The sequence below is a fragment of the Pyrus communis genome, chromosome 8 (assembly GCF_041283825.1).
Source record: "Pyrus communis isolate YQ-2024b chromosome 8, ASM4128382v1, whole genome shotgun sequence".
NCBI lineage: Eukaryota > Viridiplantae > Streptophyta > Magnoliopsida > Rosales > Rosaceae > Pyrus > Pyrus communis.
In genome coordinates this window covers 14,188,909-14,201,220 of record NC_142572.1, presented here as the reverse complement: position 1 = coordinate 14,201,220, position 12,312 = coordinate 14,188,909, and the positions used below count along the sequence as shown (strand labels likewise).

The 12,312-nt window shown below is 37.1% G+C and overlaps 1 long non-coding RNA gene across 1 annotated transcript; it reads left to right on the top strand.

Moving 5' to 3' along the window:
• Positions 1-4,489: 4,489 nt before the first annotated feature.
• On the top strand, positions 4,490-6,368 carry LOC148695148 (uncharacterized). Its single transcript, XR_015965731.1, has 2 exons — positions 4,490-4,571; positions 6,166-6,368. It is a non-coding gene; the product is annotated as an uncharacterized LOC148695148 (long non-coding RNA).
• The last annotated feature ends 5,944 nt before the right edge of the window (positions 6,369-12,312 follow it).

The window sequence follows — 12,312 nt, the reverse complement described above, 5'->3', positions numbered from 1 at the left end:
GTTTGGTATCAGAGCATATGTTGGGCCGTATTGTGTTCATCACACGCGTGATGTGAGCACTCTTGGTTTTTGTGTTTGACGTTCGAATGATGCCACCTCGTCGAATATGGAAGGATATGCTAACTTTTCTTAAGTTTTGGACAATTATGTTGTCTTCACGACATTTTAGATGATCATTTTGGCCATGTCCATAGAACTAAAACGAAGATTTTCCTTGTGGAGGAAAGGTATAAAAGTGAGGCAAGTTGATGGCCTAAGTAAATGTTTTGATAATCATGTATTGCCAGAGATATTACCAAATAATTCTATCATTGTCCTACCGCCATTAGTATTGATTCTTTAAAGATTGGAAATCTTAGTTAATCTTGATTTCTTTGTAACATTCCGCGGAAGATCATCGGAGGGATAATTATTGTTCGGTCCCTATTAGCACTAATATCTTCAAGGGTACTTGTGTTCATGTTGGATCTTTAGGAGGAAGATCGACTGTCGATGAAGTCTTTTTGAAAGTAGATATTAAGTAAGGTCTTTTTCTAGCATTGAGATTTTTCAATCAACGCTATTCCAGATTTTTGCTTTCGTAGTTGTACTTATTAAATGTGTGAGAATAGGCTTGCGAATGTAAGTTGTCATATCCTGGGAGTTGTAGAAATCCGAAAAGCAATCATCAAATCCTCCTAGGATCAATGAACTACTTCGCTTGAGCCGAATAAATTAGGATCGTGGAAGCTTAGGAATAAGCTTTGCAATAGGACGTTAAACTCATGATTGTTGTTTTACCTTATCACTTATTTAGGTAAACGAAAACCCTTTGACTAACCACCTCTCGATCACTTCCATAGACATTAGAATCGAATTGCGGGATGATATCTCACTGTTAGATTGTTATAAGTGTCGAGGAAACTGTGAAGACCTTTTAGTTCGTGTCGTAGAGTTGGTTAGTAGTACTGTAAATTTCGAGGACATATACTTTTGGCGTCATATCCCAAAAATCCTACCGCGGATACCACCACATTGTTAAGTTGGTATGGCAACATGACGGAGTATTGCTTTTACTTTTCACGATTAGAATCGTTTGAAACGAATCATCTTATTCATTGACCTAAAGTCAACAGTCATCACCTTATTTCGAAGGCTAAATGACACTTCTCGGTGGAGATTTTGATGATGCATGATGATTGTCGATTGATGTGATAAGTCAATTCGGATTCAGACTTTCTTAGTATGTTAACGCTTATGTTTCTCGGTGGTAGAACCGCTAAAGATGAACCATCATACTTCTGACCTAGAATTAACAATTTCTAATTTCATTGGAATATTGATTGGGACTCTTATGTAGAAAAGTGTGTCCAAATCTTCATTGATCTTAGAACTTTTTATTACATTTACTTTTTGGAACAAGCTAAGTTCTGTCAGAGGCAATAGTAGAATTAAATTAGCATCTATGAGTGCACTATCGTGTATCTACTCTCGCACATTTCCAACTTGTCCTTTTCTATTTAATTGGGAAGTATCTTTTTATATGCGCAGTTCGAGATATGTGGTATATGTAAAGAATGTGAAATTCATTAATCGTGATGCTAAACCGATGATACGCTTATATGATGTTCCAATTGGTGGTTGTTTACTTAAGTAGAAAACAATATTTTTCTTGCTCAAAAAATTGAAGTATTGGCAATAGTTATTTCCTGAAAATGGGTGTTGAAATTTCAACAATAAGACACTTGTGAAGACCACTAAGATAGAAGTGGGATGTAGTCAACCTCTTCGGGTGATGTGATCTAGAAGTTCTCTTTGTGACGTGACCAAATGTGGAAGTAGGGAAGAGATAAAATCGAGACTTCCTTTGATGTGTTTTAAATGAATCCTCACTCTAGATGGACCTTGCCTTTGATTAATGTTGTGAGGATATTGAGGTTATAGAGTTCAAAATTTTCTGGACAACTACAATTTTCTAAGTGCGTCCAGAGGACGATGACTTTTTGAGAAAACTACTCCTAGACTTTTATACCAATTTCAGTAAACAGAAACCTGACAAGATTATCATCTTGGTGTATTTATATTTCATCGTGTTACATGTTTCACTTCCAAGCCTTTGGAAGTCGTTATGAAGGTTTTAAGTATTAGAAGTTGTTCCTTATTGCATTTCTATCCCTAGATTAACGATTAGTTTGAAATGAGTTACTCAGACCTTTGTGGACGAGTTGCATCTTGTTTGTCCCGCCAGTAGCATGGTTGCAGTATATCCTTATCTCCATTTTAGTCACTTGTAACCACGGTTACAATTTCGGGTTAACTATGGTATCATTGGAGTTGATGTATGAAGATTTTACGCACAACGCATATTTAATGAACGCATACTTTTGTTAGAATTATGGGTAACTACGGTTACATTCCTGTTTAGGAGTATGGTATCCTTCGAAATATAATACAAATATTGTATGTGCAGTTTGTGATTTACAGCAGATTATTGCGAACAAATATTTGATTGAGATTGTGATGTAGAAAATTTATATTATTGACGATGTTGCCTCAGAAGGTAGTGAATGAGTACGATCGAGGCTGGCATGTGTATTTCCCATTGAGGGGCAAGATGGTAATATTGCACCCTCGGGAATTGTTACTTGCTTATCAAGACAACAGTGAATTGTCGGTTTTGCGGGGTGCAGACCGTAATATTAATAACTTATTCGTTGGGTTGTTAAGCAAGTAAACAAGTAGATTATTCTACGTTAATATTTGTATTTACTTATTTAATTCGTTAATGGTTGTTTGGGCTCGACCCAAAAATATTACATGCTTAATTTCGAAGTGCGTTACGCTTTGAACACGTTTATGAGAGGATAGTAGGAATTTGGAAGCATGAAAGAAGAGTCACTACGCTCCGATCATGACGGAATGTCATCCTCTTTTATGTAGTCGCCATCACTTTGTATCTTCCTCGTGTATGTATTTACATACATATATCTCCTTAATTTTGAGTATTCTACTTTGGACAAATGATTTTAAATTTCGAGGACGAAATTTTCTTAAGGTGGGTAGATTGTGACAACCCGTTCCAAATTTTACGTTTTTATTTTATTTTAAAAGCGTGAATTTACTAAATTGCCCTAGAGGCAAGGACTTTGACTTCCGTTGATCATCGACTTGAGAGATGTGGGACTTATTCTTTAAGCATATCCTCGTAGTACTCTTTGGTACGAACGTATAGGCGAAAGCCGTTTGCGCGTTCGGATTATAACGGTATAGTTACGGACGTTCGAAATTGGTTATTCAAGGTTTAGTGTGTATTTAAATTAAACCTCCACTTTGTGGGGGAAGCCCAAAATCAGAAACGGAGGGAGGAAAGAAAGAAAGAAAAAAAAAAAAAAACAAAAAAAAAAAAGGGAAGAGAGCTTCCCGTGCACCCATACCCGCGCCACCACGAGACCATCTTCCAAGGCCGATTCTGGCCAACTCCGGTGGAGTTTTTCGATGCCACCACCACCATCTTGAAGCTCTCATTCCCCTCTACAAAACCCACCCAAGAACCACCTTGATTGACCATGGTATGAGGCGGTTTGAGGCCACGAAAGTTGACGAAAATCAATGGTGCTCCGGCCACCCTTTTCGATTTTTCGGCAAATCGGCAAAGCAATGGCCGATGCCACCACTTGGGCTTTGTAGCCCATCATCCCAGGAGCAAAACCCAACCAACCTTGACCCCGTTGGACCACCGTAGACGACGAATCGACGTCGGGAAGTTTTAGGCATCCGCCGGCTTCGTGGGCAAAATTGACCATCTTCCGTCCACTTTTGGACTTCGTGGTAGGTATGAAAGTTGCTCCACTTACTGAGATCTTCATTTCTGTGAAGTTTGAGAATTTTTGGAAATAGTTGGATTTTCCGGCGAGTCGGGGCGGCCGACCGCCACCCGCGGCGGCGCGTGCGGCGGCGCGTGGCCAGTGGGCCGCCAATGCTATTTTTAGGCTATGTCAAATGTCTTGAATTCAGTTTTGTCATTTGAATGAAGTAGGTTGATAGTTGGAACCTAAATTCATTACGATACGTTACTTGATAAAAAAATGTAAATCGATGATCCGACCGTTGGATCGTCACCAAAATGGGATATATTATAATACGTAATATTTAAAGATTATAGGAATTTACAGTTTGGGAATCTGACTTACGGATCTTCCTGAATTGGATTTGTAAGTTAGTAAAATAAATGTTCATGGCCACTTGTTTTAGGCAATTGGCGGAGATCTGACCGTTGGATCGTAATGAAATTTTAGTATGTTATTCTTGAAACATATTGTGGATCGTTGGGAGTTGCGGATTGGAAATCTGATATGCGGATCTTCCGGGTCAAGTTATACAGGGTTGTAAACCCTACCGTCGATCTTTGATCAACGGTTGACTTGTGGTCAATGGGTATCAAACTATTTTAGAATGTCGTTGAGGTTGTGTTTTATGTGAATTACGTACTCTTCGTATAAGAGTTCTGAGATGTGATTTGATAATTGGTCACAGGGACCAATCATTCAGGACGCCTCGATGTGTGCGCTAGAGAATCATAGCGTGGACTCCAAGTAAGTGGATCTTTTCCTTTTTATCGTACATATTATTGAGAGTTCTATCGACACTTTTAAATTGATTAGGTATATTACTTTCATATATAATTATTGTGAATGCTTGAAGTACGATATGAACTACGAATGGCTTGATCCCTATTTAGGGTACGTAGGCAGTCTAACGAGACGTTAGATGCAGCCATAAAATATTTGAGACCAAAGCCTTGCTTGGGAAATTGAGTAAGGCGAAGGAAATTGGTAAAGGCAAGTTTTAGTTTTATGAATTAGTTAGCTAAATTAGTCTTAATTGGGTCGTCATGGATAATTATCCCTGAAAATAAGTAGTTTGGGAGTAATGCGTTATTGATTGTACACTTCTCACTGTATTGTTTATAATTGAACATGCTACGACATGGTTGAGTATTAGATTGCATCATAGTATATCAATATGTATATTACTTGCATATAATTATTGGGAATGCTTTCAAGTGCAAAGGTGAACTCAGGACACCCAGGTAAGTTCAGGTGAGGTTATGGTACTAGTTGAATCGATTGCGTTATAGCATGACTACAGTTATGTGTTAGGCAACTTCGATACTGTCGTACTGGTTGCCATGAGTTGCACATGTTATATTGAGATGCATTGAGAGCTCATAAACCTGCACCCCGGTGTTAGTGCTCCCGCCCGTGGCCAGGGCACAGTCCTTCACGTGATGTTCACCTCCCGCACCTTATGCTCACCTTGGATTCAAGGTAGGTGCACAATCCTGTCGTACAGACCACTTTAGGTGGTTCCGACTCGTAGGTGACCCGCGATTATTCGCCCAGTCTTCACGTGATCGTAGCACTTGAGCTTATTTATTTACACCCAGTCCTGTCGTACAGACCACTATAGGTGGTTCCGACTCGTGTGCAGGTATACTTATTGAGCTATATGCTAGCCAGGATTGATGAGATATAGATAAGTCGTACAGGTCACTATAGGTGACTCCGACTTATATGCTAGCCAGGATTGATGAGATATAGATAAGTCGTACAGGTCACTATAGGTGACTCCGACTTATATGCTAGCCAGGATTGATGAGATATGGATAAGTCGTACAGTGACTCCGACTTATATGCTAGCCAGGATTGATGAGATATGGATAAGTTGTACAGGTCACTATAGGTGACTCCGACTTATATGCTAGCCAGGATTGATGAGATATGGATAAGTCGTACAGGTCACTAGAGGTGACTCCGACTTATATGCTAGCCAGGATTGATAAGATATGGATAAGTCGTACAGGTCACTAGAGGTGACTCCGACTTATATGCTAGCCATGATTGATGAGATACGGATAAGTTGTACATGTCATTTTAGATGACTCTGACCGATATATCACTTTGTATTGATTTAGTTCATTTGGCCTACTTATTAATGTATGGTGGAGTTAATGGCAAACCGTGGTTTTGGTCATTTCTAAGTATGGTTTGGATATATGTATATATGTTGTACTGTCTTATGGAAAACGATACGGGTTTTACATTAGGGCATTACTTTTAGAGAGGTAATAACTTTGGGAAGCTTGGTTTTATTGCTTACTTACACCTTCTGTTTGGTGCCCTCCAGGTTTTAGCTGCTGAGTTTGTATCGACAACAATCTGTGGTGAATCTTAGTATTAATGGATATTTTTGAGGGTATGATTCTTACCCATACTACTGTACCTTACTTATGCTCTGACATCGCGTGTGAAATGGGTTCGATCCCACTCGTAGCGCACTCTGGTACTTAGACACTTTTAGATTCAAATTTATTCACTTTTTGTACACTATCACATTTTATGGCTTCGTCACCTTCCAGGTGTCGGCCAGCACAGCTCGATTCAGGGTCCAAGTGGACTTTCTGGGTCGGGGTGTGTCAATAAATGCTTTCATGCTTATTAGCACAATAGATGGACTTATAGTTTAATGATGTAGCTGATTTAAAGGAATTAGAAAGAAAAGGAAAATGAGGAGAGAAGGGACAAAAATTTGAGAAGTATAATCTTTCAGTTGTGCTTGGCTGAAGTGCTTGTATTATTGTTAATTAAGGGTTTTGGTTTTACTCTTTAAACATTGCTTGTAGAATTGTGTGCGGAAAATAAAATGAAATAATGGAGTCTCACAAGGAGTGGTCAATGTGATTCGTATGTGGAGCTAAGCTATAGTATTGCTAGCTTGGAACCCAGGTAGAGAAAATATGGCAAACTTTTACGGAGATTGGCTTTATTAAATTTCATGAAGTGTTATATTATTATTATTGATCTTATTGGTTGATTAATGTGATTTGATGCTAATTGGATAAATGCTTCTTTTGGGTGTTTACCTGTTCTTGGTTATGGAAACTATTGTGGAAATGTTATTTGTTGAGAATATACAAATTTGATTTTGCATATTGTTAAAACTGCTATGTAAAACTAGTCAAAGAGGGGTTGCGCTGATGACATTTATGTAACTTTATTGAAATTGTGCAGTTGAGGTGCTAATAGATTAGTCATGGATATAAGATGGAATTTTTAAAATTGGTTTATTTGTTTTTGGGATGGACTTAATGTGCTTTGGTATTTTGTCCCTCCATGAAATAATTAAAAACTAGTAGAATTCTAGGTTGTGAAGTCTAGATTTCTTGTTTGGCTTCCCTTGTCAAATGTTGTAAATTGAACCACCATGCTTTAGTTAGATTTAGGGTTAAAATGCTTCTCTGGGATCATGCTGCTGGAAATATTCATCTCAACGGCTTAACTTCTCACATCAAAGATTTGTTCATACATATGTACTTCAGGTCATTATTTCTAGTACATTTTGTCTAGTGGTTCTATCTCGTCAAAACTTCTCATTTCTTTCACGCGAGCTGGGCACACACTTTAAGACAACCCATATGGGCCATCTAACACCTTTTTTTTCGAAAATGGATTTTCAACCCTATATCTTTTCAAATTGCTTTTGCACACATGACACGTCTCCTTTATTGTCTGAAACATTGAGTCCCTTTAAATACCAAATCTAGGGTTCTTTTGTTTTTGGGACTGAGATTGGAAAATTTGAGAACTTTACTTTTTCTTCTCTATCTCAGATTTCCTAGGAGCATCAAACATATTTTATGGGTAATGTTCTTCTTTGAATATTTATAAATCTATCTTTGAATTTGCTTGCTTAAATCTCTTTATATGCTCATTTGTTTTGGCTAGGAGATTTACATTTTCATAAAAGAGTTGTTTTAGCTTTGAGCCACCTCTTATGTTCTTACTTGAAAACCCTAGCCACAAAATCACACTCATGCACTAAATACCTACATAATTGCATAATAGGGTAGCATTGTTATTTGTGGTTTTGATTTATGTTTTAGGTCAAGTTTTTCTAAGTTTCAAATCTTTGAACTGACGTCTTTTTAGATTTGCGTCAGTTTCATCTTTCAAGTGTTTGACTGGTGAAACTGACTAGAAATCGAATCTAGATCTGCATATCATTGTCATATCGTCATATGCATAGTTCGTGTGTTAGTCTCGATGTCATAGGATGAAGAGTTCAAGAAGAGATGCCATCTTGTGAAGACAACACCTTTTCGGTGCCGCAAGGTAAAAAGCTCAGGAGGAGCTACCACTTTATAAAGACCAAAGCAATCCATCTTGTGTAAGGCAAGGTTGTACAATGGTGAAGCTGCTCCATAGACTAGGTATAGGAATTGAGCTTTTTATTTATTTATTTTGAGAATGAAAATAAAATTAAGAGAGGGAAAAACCCCGAGAACAACCAAGGCCCCTAAAGTGAAACAACAAGGCACTGGTAGCTGCAGAAGCAACACAGCCAATCCAAACATTAAAGTTATTTAACACATGCCTGCACAAGGTGGCGGCATCTGCTACAAAATTTGCTTCCCTAAAAATATGCTTCCAACTTATAAAATCAAAAGAAAAAGGCTATCCATTTGATATCTTCAATAATTGCACGAATATGCCAAGGAATGCAACATTTTCATGTGATTGCGTCAATGACAATTTTCGAGTCTCCTTCAATCAAAGCCTTTTTGATATCCCACGATCTAGCAAGCAATAAAGCATCTCTAGTAGCGAAAGCCTTTTCAATTGTGATCGTGTTCTGGCCCAATCTTCTCAAACCCGCCAAGAAAGGCTAACCCAGATGGTTTCTAATGACAAAACCCGCTGCAGCAGAACTACCTAACACATATCCATCAAAATTTATTTTATGGTAGTCGAACTCCAGGTGAAGGCATCTGATCTTACTACTACTCTTATGTTGTGCCCCTACCCTCACTTTAGAATTAGCAAGCAAGAAGCTTTTAGCTAAAGAGATTGCAGCTTTGAAGCTGCGGAAGAGGTTTGGCTTGATCTGTTTGAAGACAAAATCGTTCCTTTCACTCCACATTTGCCACCAAATAATGACCTTACTAAGATCGGAGATGTTGTCTTTATCTATATAATCAAGGCTATCAAGCCAGTCATTGATACTCAGAACAAAGGATATAGCTAGCAACTTATTATCAAGCTTCCACACCTCCTGAGCAAAATGATAAGTTTTAAATCTATAAGATCCTCCTCAGCACTATTACATAACGGACATAAGGCATAATTGTTATTGTTAAAAATATTTAACTTAACATTGGTGGTTAATTTATTTCTAACTAACAACCAACCAAAATACTTAACCTTGTGAGGAAGATTTAGTTTCCAAATCCTACTAAGAAGTGTTTTAAAAGGGTGACACTGACTGTCATCAAGTTGAATTCTGTGAGCTGGTTTAACTAAGAAGACACCATTTGAGGTCGGACCCCAAATAAACTTATCTTCTACATCACAGATCGAGACAGGAATAGCTAAAAAAATTTGTCAACAACATCAACAGGCAAAAGTTGGTTAAGAAGGTCAACATTCCAATTTTTATCCACCATCACATTGTTTACTTTAAGGTTCCAGTCAATAAGATGTTGTGATTGATTGGCAATGATATTGTATAAGGGGAAAGGAAAAACCCAATTATGGGACCAAAGCGCAATGTTTTGACCATTTCCCACAATCCATCTCACACTCATCTCCACAATATGTCTTGCTACTAATATACCTTTCCAGGCAGCAAAATGATTTTGCTTACATTTCGTATTCCAAATAGATTCATGTCTCAAAAATTTAGCTTTAACAATTTTCACCTACCAGTTGTCATTATCGTTAATAATTTTCTAGACAAGCTTGGCCAAAAAGGCAAGATTGAATTTTTTTTTTTTTTTTTTTTTTTTTTTTTACTTTTCTAATAGCAAGGCCACCTTCAGAAAATGGGTACAAACATCATCCCAGGCCACATGGGAAAAGTTAGACTTCTTATTCCAAATAAATTTCCTATTCTCTCTATTGATGGATTGGGAAACCTAAGAAGGGCATTTAAAACAAGCCATGATATGATTAGGCATACCTGCAAGGTTACACTTGATAAAGGTAAGCCTACCAGCTTTAGACAAAGAACTTGCTTTCCAACCGGCAAGTTTATTCTGAATTTTAGGAATGAGTTCTTTAGCATTAACCGGGTCCTTCCAGCAAATACTATTGTTAATACCAAGATATTTACCAATTTTAGTTTTATGCTGAATTTAAAGGATATTAACTATATCATTTCTTAGACTAGTAGGGGTATTATTACAGAAATAAAGAGAAGATTTATGGATTTTAATTTTTTGACTTGAAGCCTCAGCGAACTAAATTAAAAGGGAAACAATCCTTTTAGTAGGTTTTGAGGAGGCTTTGCTGAATATGAGACAGTCATCAACAAACATTAAGTTAGCAATTGGGTAACCAAATGGAGATGAGAGGATGCCAATATGATTTCTCGGGGTATTTGCTAACTTATTATAATGTCTTATTAGTGGTTCCATACAAATGATGAAAATATATGGAGAGAGAGGGTCGCCTTGCCTAATACCTCTACTTGGATAAAAGTAGCCTTATGGCATCCCATTGATCAAAATAGAAAAAGAGCAAGAAGAGATACATTCCACAACTCTATTGATCCAATCATGATTGAATCCAAATTTCCTAAGGTATTCTTAAAGCTGCAAAAGAGTTCATGGACAATAAAGATATTATCGTGAATAGACTTACCAGGAGCAAAAACACCTTGATTATGAGAAATAAGTTGTTCAAGAATAGGTTTCAACCTATTAACTATATTTTTTGTGATTACTTTGTAGACCACATTGCATAGGCTAGTTGGCCTAAAATTATCTACTAAATAAGGGTGATCAATCTTGGGAATAAAGACAATATTAGTGTGGTTTATTAGCCTTAAGCTAGATCCATTATCAAAGAAATCCTTGACAAAGTTAATAACATAATTTTCACAGCATTACAACACTTCTAGAAAAAGAAAGCATGAAGCCCATCAGGGCCAAAGGCTTTAAGGCCACCAATGTTATTAACTGCCGAGTAAATTTCTTGCTTAGACACTGGCATCATTAGGGAAAGATTTTGATCATCAATAACTGATGGTTGGATAACATTAAGAAACTCATCCATAATATTGTCATTAATTTGGTTATTACTAGAAAATCTCTGTTTAAAATTTTGAATGAAAACCTCTTCAAGCCCTTTTCCCTTCTCCCGCCACATGCCATGATCATCTTTGATTGTGAGAATTTCATTTCTTTTTTCCTCATGGTGGCTTAGTGTGGAAGTATTTTGTATTACGATCACCGAGCTGAAGCCAGTTTGCCTTAGCTCTTTGAGCCCGAAGAATCGCTTCATCATTATAAGGCTTTAGTAAGTTATCCTTCAGCTGTTGCTCCTTATCAAGAAGTCTCATACTATCAGGATGTTTCATGCATAGTTCTTGAATATGTTCTAGTTCATTTTGAGAATCCTTTATTTGTTTTAAAATATTCCTAAAACTCCTTCTACTCTAGTTTTTAACTTCGAGCTTAAAAGTGTTAGCACACATTCTAAAGAAATCAGTTGGGTTACCATTAAAATTATAGACCCAACAATCCTTAACAGCTTTCATATATTCAGGGTGATTAAGCCAAATAGCTTTAAACATGAACTTCTTATGGTACTGAACTAAAATACTTTGGAAGGAGAGCTTAATGGGTTAGTGGTTGGAGCCAGTGAGAATTGCAACTACTCTATCAAGCTTTTCAAAGATTAAGGTATGATCCTTGTGACCATTGGTCCAAGAATAAGGAAACTGGAGGCAAGGATGCTAGTTAAACCCCTAGTATTAAGGAATTCTACAAATTGAATTAAATAGTTAGAAACATGACTTTACCCACCCACTTTTTCACTTAAATTTGTAATGGCATTAAAATCTCCTACTAAAACCCAGAGATTATTCCCAGGATTATGGCTTAAAATATTCTCCCAATCATTCTTCTGATTTTTCTTATAAGGAGACGCATAAACAAAGGTAGTAAACCAGGTTAAATTGGTTCTCTTGTTAGTAGCATGGCACTGGAAAAAACTAGGAGAAGCAAATAGAATATTCAAATGGATTACAAGGGAATTCCAGAAAAAGCATACACCACCAGCCTGCCCTACCATTGGGGAAACAAAATTCATATAAAAAAATTGATTAAAAAAGTTCAAGCCATACTTAGACAAAATCTACCTAGGTTCTACTAAACAGAACAAATCTAACTTATTTATGTTACTGAGATGCTTAAACTGGCTCTTGAATCCTGGTCTACCAAGACTTCTGCAATTCCAGAACAACCACTCCATTAGTCAATGTTTTCAAGGT